We start from the raw sequence: 13149 nt of genomic DNA, 5'->3' as shown, positions 1-13149 counted from the left end.
CCTTTTGTATCTGTAGCAACCCTAAACTTATACTCCATAAAGTACAGTATGAAGGAAAAGAGAGGACAGAGGCAGGGGAATAGGTTTAAGTTATGTTATCCAGTGTATGCTATAAAATAGAGACCACTCACAAACCACCCTCTTAGCTACTGATTTCTAACAGTGTGATCCCTGGACACCACTCCATCAATTCCTACTTCTACCAGTACAGCTCTACCTGTATGGAAAATTAATAGTGCATGCAATGTTGCTTCTCAATATTTACTACCTACAGTACTACATTCCTGCTATAGTTCCAGCCTATTTACTTCAATGGGCTACTCCTTGCTTTGCGGGTTTACACTGCCTTGCTTCCCCATTATAAAACACCAAAATGTTACAGCACTTTGAGCTCCATTCATATTTTGGAATTGGACCTAGGGAGATAACCAGTCCTCATGGGATTCTGGGGTATGTCAAGTTTGGATACATCTTTTGGAAGTGAAATTCTGAGTATTGTTGGATTACATGGCTTGGTTTCATAATGTAGCTAAAATAGCTTGTAGTTATCCATGGCTTCAAAAGTTAACCTAGGTTTAATGGTTGCTTTTCTAGTCCTAATAGTATTTTGCATTTCCATGGAGATTAATACCATCCTTATGATGAGTTTTGGGTAAGCTGTAGAATTTAAGGATTTTTTTCTGTTGTCAAGTTTATTGGTGGACAGAAGGGTTTTTTTTTTTCAATTCCCATTGAGTTTTGCTGTGGTGGGGAGTGTGTGTTTGCATTTGTTCAATGGAAAAGAACTCCTTTTGTGAAGCTGATTGTGTTGGATTCCAAGCTGGTGCTGTCATAAGAGAATTTTTTATCTATCCTTTGACTGGGTTAGTCCCAATAGATGAATGGCCTCTCTTCAGGGCAGACACGAGGTGATATCTCGGCTATTTTGGCATTAGGAATTTTCTACTCTTTTCGGTAGTTGCTGTAGGATCTTTTACATTCACCTGAGCTACCACCAACTCTAGCAAGAAGGACCTTGTTGTAACATCTTATCCAAAGGATGTCACTGAGAGGTATGGAAAGCTCAGAACTGTGAGAAACAGATAAAAAAATGGAAGAAAAATGCTTTTATTTCAGTTCTGCTTAAATATGTTCAGTTGCACTAACAGTGACCTGAGTGGTGATATTGTTTGTTGTTTTTGGTTTTAGCCAAAGCGTTCTCTGTTTGTGTTTTTAGTTTTGTTCTGGGACCTTGGCTTTGTAACTTCATTTGCAGTTTTGAGAGAATTGTGAATTACTGCTGGATCGCAGCATCATTTTACATAACTTGAATTGCTTGAAAAAGCTGTCTGTTGCCCTTTAAGTCTTGTAGTTTCATTCGCAGTTGTAGGATAATTGTGAGCTGTAGCCATATCTTGGCCTCATTAGTCATTTATTACTGCATTTTCCCATGTACTGTGTTGCAGGTACATTTCTGCCTACTCCGGTGCATTACACTGTAGTGAGATTGCAGAAGTGGCTATATTGCAATGTTTGCTGCAGGATTTGGGCTTCTACAGTTGTTTTACACTACAGCTTTGCTCTTAGAGACTTGTACTCTGCTTATTTCTCTGCTTAAAGTTACATCCCAGTGCCTTTGTTTTACATTGCTGTTCTTGTGTGCACCCCACAAATTTAGTGCATTTGTGCAGCTCTTAGCTCATTCCCTTAGATGATTGGCGTCCTTATCTGTGAACTGCGTTTACTGCACATCGTGCCTTCCAGTCTGAAGTGTTTCCACTTTATGAATTACACAAGTGAGTGCTATTATTTTCTTGAATTATTATCGCATTTATCTCCATTTTAAGATTGTAAAGTGCATTTGTTTCAAGTGTCCCTGCTGCTGGATGAAATTATTGAAAGTACTGATGGATTTATTGCACATCAACAAGGCAAATGGCACCAGAAATACTGTCTAGGGATCTAAACTTATCAAACCTCAACAAAATGGTTTGGAGGGGCAGGTATCTCTGAGGATATCGCTGCTATGGAACAAAGTTCATCCCTGTCCACATTCAAGTGCATCTTGGATCTATTAATGGGAAACAGAAAATGTATCCTACTAATGGACAGAGGCAGCTCCTGAATTCTTTTGCCCCATGCATGGGTATCCTCAAATTATCTGTCTATTCTCATTAGGGGTATTGTACAGTTATTGACCATGGGATGGTCAAGCCAATATCTAACCAAATAGGATAGGTTAATTGGAGCAAAAAAAGGGGGAAACTGCCTAAGCTTCAAATGGGCCCACAGGGCGGCTAGCCTAGCACTTGCCTATAAACTGGTGGAGGTCTTCTTTATGAAACTAGACATGGAGTAACACATTGGTGTAATGTGCTGCCACATGACAAACAGCTTATGGAATCACAGGACTGAAACTGTATTTTCTGAATCTGAATTCTAAGTCTATTGATTTGATGCACATTTGTTTAATATCTTTGACTAAGTACATAGGGCAGTGCAGTGGTACTGCAGTTGACATTGTCACCTCACATCAAGAGGTTTTCCTGCTCAATTCTCAGTGGGGTGCCTTCTGTGCAGAGTCTGTATATCTTCCTTGCATTCATGTGGGCTTCCTCCCCCATTCCATAGACATGCATCTGGAGCGTTTCTCCCCGGATCTCCACTGAAAATAGGCTTTGTCTTTGTCAGATTTTCCCAGTTAACAAATATTAAACAAATAAAATCTTCAATGTTAATTCAAAAGATGCATTGATACATGTCTCATTATAACGTAGGTCCTTGTGTAATTTTAGTATTAGCTAGTTTAATTTTCTTAGTTTTGAATGTCATGAGTTGCAGAGTGCACAATTTTAACTGAACTCATCTAATTTAGCCATTATGGTAATTGCCTGACATAGAACTCCTTCTTTCTCTCTCTTGCGTTATTTGTCTTACAGTTATACTAAGCTTTTATCTCATAACATTAAGAAAATTACTTCTGCCAGTCTTAACTTCAGGTTTCTTTCCCTGTAAGAACATTTGATGCAGTCTAAGAACACAGTGCAAGGGGAAGCACTTTGTTCTCCTGATAAGTAATTTTATTTTATTTTTATTTGTTAACCTGGGCAGAAACTATGATCCAATAGACCTTTTGTTAGGTTTAACCTGGAAGAATAAGATGGGTGGAAGATAACAAATGTGACATTTTCAAATACATGTCTGCATAGCGATGAATAGTGAAGCATGTTTTACAAGGAAATGATAACTAAAAATATAAGTATAAATAAACAACTTTATAAAAACAGCAGCTTTTAAACTGTAACTATTCACTATATACAGTATCCACGGTAACTATTCTCTATATGGAGTACCCATGGTAGCTGCTCACTATATACAGTGTATAAAATAAGTCGTACTGGAGAAGGAACAGTAGAAGCGAGTGAAAGTTAAGAGTAAGGAAGGCATGATAAAAGGATGAGGTAGGGGAGAGGCTTTATTTGTCGAGTTACAAAGCATAGCCATACCTCTCAAGTGTACCTCATTACGAGGAACGTACCTCATTTGGGGTCTTAAAAAGTTCATGTTCCTCCAAGTTCCTCAAATGTTCCACATTGAAAGACTCTGTCACACATTCAGTGTTAGGAATTTTTTTAGTGAAATCCATTGTAAATAGAAATGAATCCTATTAATTCATTAGAATATCTTCTTTATAAGTAAAACCAGCATATTTTGACCATCCTATGACCCTCCTAGTTGAAGTTGTTAGTAAGCCATTGGTATGTGTTCCACATTTTGCCCATTTGTTCCACATTATGAGGGCTAGTGTTCCTCATTTTAGAGATGGAAGGTTGAGAGCTATGAGCATAGCTTAAATTAAATAAAAGGCTAGAGGACAAGGAGGAATTTAGGTTATGCTGCCTATTGTTTAGCACTTAAGGAAGGTTTCATATTTATTTATTTTACATTTGTTGACCAGGATTGTCCGACTGAGCTGAAGAGCCCTTTTTCAGCGGAGGCCTGGGGAGAAAAGCTCCAACATATATCATTTTCATTATAAATTAGCATGGTTACCACATCCTCAGAAGTGACCGTTTAAACAAAAAAGGTGGTGGCTCTGCCATAATTTACTCTAATCATCTCTCTCTAATACCCCTGCAAATTCCTACCCCTAATTTCACAAACTCCAAAATCACAGCTAGCCTTCTCCGATTAAACAAACACAAGCATATCTGCTTCATATCTTTATATATCTCCCCTGGCAACAATATCTCCACCCTTGAAGATATTCTATACTGGTCCTCAATTCAAATAAAATATGAAACACATATTCTAGGTGATGTCAATATCGACTGGAATAAAATCAACTCACCATCACCCTCACTTTCAATTAACCTTCTAAACTTCACCCAAGTAATCTCCTCAACTGCTCGCCCTAACAAAAACCACCCCCCAGGGTCCATCTTAGACTGGATTCTAGTCTCCCATCCAAACAAAATCACTCTCAGTGGCACTACCCCTGACACCTTCAGTGACCATCTCCCTGCCTTCATCCATTGATCAAACAGCTCCACCCAACACCTCTACATTCAAACTCGTAACCTCAGTAACTTTAACCCCTTAATTTTCTCTAACATCTTCAAACAAATCAACTGGCAACCTCTAAATATCCTCCCACTTGACAATGCTGTTGAACACTTCAATTCCATCTTCCTAGATACTCTCAACTCCCTAGCCCCTCTAAGAAATAAGTGAATCAAAACTAACTCTGCACCATGGCTGACCAAAGAAACCAAACAAATCATGCATTACAGAGACAAGTCCTGGGAGCTCTACCAGAAAAATAAACTATCCTCTACCTTACTTCTATACACCCAACTCCACAACCAAGTAAAGAAACTCATTACCAAAGACAAAAAAAAACTACTATATTAAACTTCAGTCCAATAACAATAAAAACCCTAAACAATTTTGGAAATCAGTCAATTCCCTTCTTCATCCTGGATCTCAATGCAACCCCTGCCCCAACCCTAATCTATCCGACAATGAACTTAGCTCCCACTTCAATACCTTCTTCACTAAATCCATAGCCAAACTTACCACAACATTTCCTAATAACAACCCACCTAACTCCCTTTCCTCTCCACCCAACAACCCAAACAATAACCCCCCCAATTTCCATCTCAAACCTGTATCCACATCTTTTATAAAAAAAGCTTCTCTCCAAGCTAAAGCCAGGTTCTAACGCCCCTAACAACATTCCCCCTTCCTTCCTCAAACATGCAGCTGAAGGTATCGCCCTTCCAATTAGTATTCTGATTAATAGATCCTTAACTGAGTCATACGTACCCAAACTTTGGCGTTCAGCCTACGTCCTACCTCTTCACAAAGGAGGCAAAAACACCTCTATTTCTAACTTCTGCCCTATCGCCCTACTCTCTCCAATATCTAAAATTCTAGAAAAATGCATCCACCACCAATTCTTACCCTATCTCGTTCAAAATCACCTCCTTACACCCACACAGCATGGCTTCCGTCCTGGCCACAGTACCATAACTGCACTACTATCCTTCTTAGAAACTATCAATCAAGCTCGAGACTCTGGACTCATTGTATCCACAGTACTGCTAGACCTTTCAAAAGCTTTTGACACCATCTCCCACACACACCTTCTTCATCATCTGGCTAATCTCAAACTCTCCCCAAACACTCTTTCCTGGTTCTCCAGTTACCTGACAGATCTCAAGCAGTCAAATGGAAGAACTCATTCTCTTCCTTTTTGCCTACATCTACTGGTGTTCCTCAGGGATCCATCCTTGGACCCATGCTTTTCAACATCTTCATAAACAACCTTCACATCTTCAGCACTGACACCACAGTCATCCAATACGCAGATGACTCTACCTTGGTCTGCTCTGCCCCAAACCTTCCTGAACTCCAGACCAAAACCCAATTAGCCTTTACCACCACAGAGAACTGGATGCACTAAAACCACCTTTCTCTCAACTCCAATAAATCCAAAATACTAATGTTTCTCCCCTCCAAATTCTCAGCCAAACTAACACTGCCATTGAAGTGGTCCCCTCTGCAAAACTTCTTGGCATCACCATAGACGAACACCTCAAATTTGATCTTCACATACAACATAACATAAAGAAAACCCACCAAAAGCTAGGTATGCTACATAGGAACAATCACTTCCTTTCAAACTCCACTAGGCATACCCTGGCAACATCCTTCCTCCTACCTTCCCTTCTATACGGAGCCCCTCTCCTAACTAACTTGTCTGCTATCAACACCTCTAAGCTCGAAGCTTGCTATAATAAGATCTCTAAATTTGTCACCAAATCCAAAACCTCAAGTCACCATTGCCACAGCCTTCATTCTCTGAACTGGCTAGAACTCCCTAATCACCTAGACTATCTACAACTAACCACCGCTCACAAACTAATATTCTCCCCTAATAAATGCCCAGCCTTAAAGGACATCCTTCCTCCATACATCCCTAACAGATCACTGAGATCCGAAAACCAAAACCTAATCTCAATTAGTAAACCGAAATGACCAGCTGGCCAGCTTTTACTCTCCTTCTCACTAGGTAAAAAATGGAACTCTCTGTCTACTTCACTTAGGACTATATCCAACACTGAATCCTTCAAAACTCAACTTTTTCTTCACCTATCCTCCAAATGGAAATGCTCCTGCTTTCACCCCACTTAAATTCCATAGGGACTCCTAACTAAGCACTCCTACTCCTACTCCACTATACTCTCATACTTATACTTATTCTAATTTCTCAAAATAACTACAACTAACAGACTTTAAGTGACTGTAAGCATATAAATATTGATTCAAAAAAAAAAAAATCTGCCATCAAGTTCTCTGCAACTCTCAAATGTATTAACCCTACTTGTTTTTACAAACTATATTGTATGTATTTTTACTTTGTAATCTTTATTTGCATTTTGTAACCTATATTGTATTATACTGTTCTTGTAGCTTTTATTCTGTAACCTATATTGTATTATACTGTTCTTGGAGCTTTTCTCCCTGGGCCTCCACTGAAAATGGGCACTTCTTGGCCCAGTGGACTTCCCCGGTAATCAAACTGAAATAAATAAACAGCAATGTTACAGGATTATTACAAGGCATTAAGTAGCAATACAATGTTATACAGTGTCAATAATCAGGAGTGTAGCAAAACTATTTCAAGATGTATAAAAAGAAATATCTCATTAAGATGAATATAATTTTTGGGGTAAGTGGTTGCAAAAACCTAGTTTTATCATAATGTAGTTGCATAAAGACAATTACAATATAATGTTTCTCGGAGGTGATTTGCTTAATAGATTTTTAGAAGACAGTAGAAAGAGTATTCAAGTAAGATTACAGAGAGCTAGTGAGAAGAGTGAGTTAAGGGCAGAACATAGATTAAGGTATGAGAAGTAGGGGATGTTTAAGGAGGGAGAGTGCAGTGGCAAAACCAGTGACTTAAAAAAATGCTCTTTGATGGCTGTCTTAAATAGTTTAGGATATGTAAGGGTCCTGATTTCTAGTGGGAGCCTATTCCAAGCAATAGTAGGGTGATAGCTGTACATGTTGCGTCCAAATTTAGACTTGGGTTTGTAGATTTGTAATAGGTCTTGATTAGAGCTTGAGGGAGGTCTGGAGGTAGAATAATGGGAGATGAGAGGGGTTAGAGCTGGGCAGTAGGAAGGCTGGTATAGGATAAAATGGATTATCTGGAGCTGAGAGAAAAGCTGGTGGGTAATTCAAGCCAGTTTAGGTGTTTTAGAGAGAGACAGTGATGGGATTTGTAGGTTTGTTGGGCAGCAAATCTAGCAACCTTGTTGTAGGTAGAGTCGAATTTGGTCAGGACAGCCGAGTTAAGATTTGTGAGAATTGTACATTAGGCTGGGTAGATGGTGGGTAAGAGATAAATATTGGCTTCAGAGGTAAGGAAATTCTTGTTAAGATAAAGGTGTCCTACTTTTGAATGAGTCTTTTTGATACAGTTATTAAAGAGGCACTATGTCGTTTCTAAAATCAGTTTCTTACTACAATACTTTGCATTTTAGTGCAGTGTAAGTCACATGCTCAGAAAAAGGCAGGCTTTTCAGACAAGCTTCTTAGCATACTTCAGGTCAGATTTCACAAACTTCAGTGGGGGATGGTTATTCCGACTGAGAGTTTACATGATTTTTCCATTGTATTTTCCTTCCCCCACCCATAGGCTAATAGATTAGTTCACTGACTGGTTTTAGCCTCAGCCATAGATGCAGTCTAGTCACACCCACATTTGCAGCTTTTTCAGCAGTGAAATTACATCTTGTTTAGTATCTGATTTTTTTGTAAAACTTTGTGGAATGCTTAGCCTACCCCATGCAATTATATTTTCCCTTATTTGTTTTTGTTTCCTGCTTGCTGCCACGTTTCCGCTTCACTGGTCCTTACTATTGATATGGTCTCCACCAGTGTTGCTTAGTAATACATTGCTCATGCAGACATACCTTTTTAATATTGCAGTTTCCCCTCATTTCACAGAACAGCATGGCTTTGGACAATTGCATCATGCACACAGACCCACTGAATTGCAAATTTCCTAATCTACATGGATAAATTCTCATAAAATTTCAATGAAATGTCAGACAAGTTTGATACTGAATCTTGTCACTGTACTAAAAGTATTTTCCTCATTATATGATGCCCTTCAGGAATCACACAACAAATGTTTGTATAATACTGATTCTACCCTAGTGAATCAATAATTTGTTATTCTTCCCTGGATTGTAGTAAATTAACTCTCACTCCTTTCCTGAATATTTGACTGTAGTCGAGTTACACTTACTAACATTTGAAAGTGGTGCAAAATGCATGCTCTATATTTCCCCATAATTTCCCATGCATGGTCATAACTATGCATGCAATAACTAATCTCGCATTCTATTCATGTGGTTGTGAAAACACAACCTTGCGCGCGTCAGAATTGTATATGCTGCATATGTGACAATGTGTGTATTTTGTAATGAAGATCCTCATACTTCCTTTAATGGGTTTACTTCACTGTTACTATATGATTACTCATCATTTTTCTGGCAGGCCTTTGGTGTCAATGAGACTGCTGTCTTCATTCGACCACTTAACCCCATTTATGTATTTATTTTTTTATTTTACATTTATTTACTGGGCTAATCCAACTGGGCTAGTAGCCCATTTTCAGTGGAGGCCCAGGGAGAAAAGCTCCACGAAACAGAATACAGTAAAGACAGTCCAATAAAAATAAAAGTACAAGTACAAATACATATCAAATAATACAAAGCGTTAGCAATATTTCCTATAGTGGAAAAATATTGTGCAGATACATTTTAACAAATTCACACAGTTAAAGTCAAAAGTCAAAAGCTATTTACAATACTTACAAAGTGAAAAATAACAAGAGCAGATAGTAGAACATTTCTGGTATAAGTTGCAAATACATAATAATGTAAATAAATAGTTACATGTGTCATTATGTTTTTATCATATAGATTGGTTTGGTTGTTTACAATACATTAGCTGTGTATTTCTAGGTTTGGACTCGTCCACAGAAATATCTGTACACTCAAACACACATACATACATGTGTGTGTGTGTGTTTGTATGTATATATATATATATATATATATATATATATATATATATATATATATATATATATATATACATATATATATATAAAAACTTCTACCTCTCACTGTTTAACCACTTCCATGCTATTCTTTTTGTATATATAACCAAACAGGAATTATGAAGGCATTATTCCTTTTATGACATTGTATCCTAATGTATTTTGCAGGTGATTGTAAATGTTATCTTGTTAACTGTTTAGTTACATAGTTACAAAAGATATTTTCTTAATTGTTTGTTTGTAAAATTTAAAACTCACTGAGGAGCTTTTCTCCCCAGGCCTCCACTGAAAATGAGTCAAACGCTCAGTTGGACTAACCCAGTTAAATGTAAAAAAAAAAATATATATATATATATATATATATATATATATATATATATATATATATATATATATATAAATGTATAGAGAGAGAGATAAAAAAGAGAGAGACAGATAGATGTGTGTGTTACTTATTTAATAATTTCATATTATTTGATTTGACCGGGGAAGTCTAAATATGACAGTGCCTACTATCTGCTGAGGCCTGTGGAGAAACCTTACCGAAGCAACTCTTTGCAAGTGTGCAAAGAAACCAGACTACCCAGATCTACACCTACAGCAAAGCAGGGAGGGCATGCATTCTGTGCACAAAAGGCACCACGGCATAGAATCAAACTGCGGAAGGTCTTGCTAGGAGATGACAATGCTAACCGATGCACCAATTCAGCACTGCACCACCAACATGTGATTCTATATCCATCTGTCTCTGTATTTGTGCCTGTCTGTGTTTATGTATACAGATGTATCCAACCCTATGTGTGTGTTGGTGGATGTATACTTATGTACATGCATACAGTCATACTATGGCATGCAGGAGCTAGTTTCACTAAGGCGAATGTAGAGCATGTTCCTAACAGCATCTGTGGAACTCACCCTTTATTGCTAGTTTCACAAGTAATAAAGCTTTGCATTTGTTATAGGACAGTTTCCTATAACAAAGTGTGCATTGGGCTTTGTGACTCAAGTAACAGTATTCTTTCCTTTAGTTGTGCACATTTTTAGAGGTCATTATCTGACTTGTGTCTTGGAACACTCACCCCATGCATTGAGTTCTTTTTTTTAATAACTGGTGCCATATTCTTAATGATTTGGTTAGGGAGCTACTTTGGAGGAAGCTAGCTCAGCAACAAGTCACCAAAAATTACTTCTTGTGGACATCATTTTCCCTTTACAGGTTTGGAGGTCTTCCTGCGTTTACAAATATAAGGGAAACAAGGTGTTCCCAACTAGATGGGTCAACAAATCTATAGTTCATGGAGCGTGCAAACTGCAAATGCCTGTTCAAGAATATTTGGACATAGAATGTCGTTCGCACAAACAATAGTAAACCTGTCGGCTGCAATGTGCCAAAAATCAGAATGCCGAATGCACAAACATTTGTGCACCAGATAGTAGACTCCACTTATGGGAATGCACTACTGCATTCGCGTAAGTGTAAGTCGACTATCTGCACGGAGATCGTGGTACAGTGGGGAGTGGAAATTCATCCACATCCCCACTATAGTGCGATCTAGTTAGAATATATAAGTAGGGCACCCCCCACATGACGGGTGCAGGGGGGCTTGCCCCTCTGCAAAAACGTGATTTGTCATATAGGAGTTTGATTTACATCAGCTCCTATACTGCTATCATGCGGTGGTTTCGACAACAATGTCGAGTCAAATGCATTGAGCATTTAGTTCGACATTGTCAACATTAGTTGTTTTTACTTTTGGTATTACTATTCATTTATTTGAAAGGAAAATGTTTTTCCGTTCGAATAAACACTAGTAAACCTTGGACATATTACTATTTGTTGCTTTCTCATTAGCTTCAGTTCAAGTTACTGTCTCCGGAAACAACATCCACTGCCAGTGTTGGTTAAAATTCTTTCAGTGTCTCATAGACATATGAGAAAAACAGCTAATAAACACTGTCATTATGGGTAATAAAGCTTACTACTGCAGCTTACTGACAGTTGTCAGGTGGAAGGTTGTTCCGTTGTATGGTTCACACTGAAACAGTGGAGGGCACACACCCTGCTACTGTTGCAGTCTGATTATAACAAGTCTAAGGCACCATTACATCGGGCAAGCTATTAGCTGGCTACACAAAGCCATGGTTCATAGGTTAGTACTAGGCTATCGGCCCTAGGGCCTATACAAGCCTAGCCATAACAATTCTCTGGAAATTTCTTCCCACAATATTTACTTCTCTGGACCCCTGTCTAGCAGGGCAACTGACATGATCCCCGGGGTGAATTTCCTATCTCCCATGCAATCATCAAGGTTCCTTTTGAAGAGGGCCAATGACGTGCTCTGTTTGACATGTATGGGCAGTCTATTCCAGAGTATGGGGAGTCTCTGGGTCAGGAACCTATCCCTCCAGCATGTTTTGTTCATTGTGATGACAAGGTTTAGATCCCTGGAGCATGTGGCTCTGAAGGATTGGGATTTCTTTAAATGGAGCATGTCCAATAGCTCAGGGTTTGACATGGCCTTGTATGTTAAGCAGAGATTGCCTCTGAGTAGACAATATGCCACAGAGTATAGCTGGAGTTTTTTAGACCGTCAGCATATGGCATCTGCTTTAGGCCTGTGACTCTTTTAGTGAGGTATTTCTGTGGCCTTTCCAACTGTTGCAGATGTCTTGTGAGGTACATACCAAACGGGGCATTATACTCTATAATGGGTCTAATGAGGGATGAGTACAGTGGGACAATGACCTCCTTTTTCTGTATGAAAAGCCCTTAGTGATGAGGTGTGCCACATAGAAGGAGTAAGTGACTGTTGTGGTGATGTGGTTATCGAAAGTGAGACCACTGTCCACCTGTGTCCCCAAGTCTCTCATCACACTTTCAATGTTTATTGTACTGCCACCTATGTGGTAATTCATGGTTACATTTTTCCCAAAGGGGATAACTATACATTTCTTGGCATTAAGCTTGAGCCCATGGCTCTGGCACCAGGCATCTGTTTCTGTAAGGCCCTTTTGTAGAGTATCCACATAATTTGGGGATTCAGTAATGGCTCCGAGTTTGCAGTCATCTGCGAACTTTGTTAGACAGAGTCCCTTAGTGTTGGACTGTACTTCAGAGAAGCAGATGCCAAACAAGAGTGGTCCCAGGACTGAACCCTGAGGTACTCCACTTGTCACTTGTCTGGAGCTGGATTTGGAGTCAGCTACTTTTACAGTCCACATTCTGTCAGTAAGCCAGTTGGCAACCCATCGAGTGACGTAGGGATTTATGCCTAGCTTAGTAAGTTTATCTATGATTCCAGAGTAGGGGATGGTGTTGAAGGCCTTGGCGAGGTCCAGATAGGCTGTGTGGACCACCATAACCTCGTCCACAGCTCTGGAGACTGATTTGAAGAAGTCAATCGGATTCAGGAGACAAGATCGGCCCTTCACAAACCCAAACTGGGTGGGGTCCAGTGTTTGAATATTGCCAATGTCTTTGTTTATAAGTTCCATGATAATGCGTTCCATGCCTTTGCAGATCA

Source organism: Protopterus annectens, chromosome 1.part1 (assembly GCF_019279795.1).
Source record: "Protopterus annectens isolate FY-2018-M chromosome 1.part1, PAN1.0, whole genome shotgun sequence".
NCBI classification, from domain to species: domain Eukaryota; kingdom Metazoa; phylum Chordata; order Ceratodontiformes; family Protopteridae; genus Protopterus; species Protopterus annectens.
Note: the sequence above shows the minus strand (reverse complement) of the source record.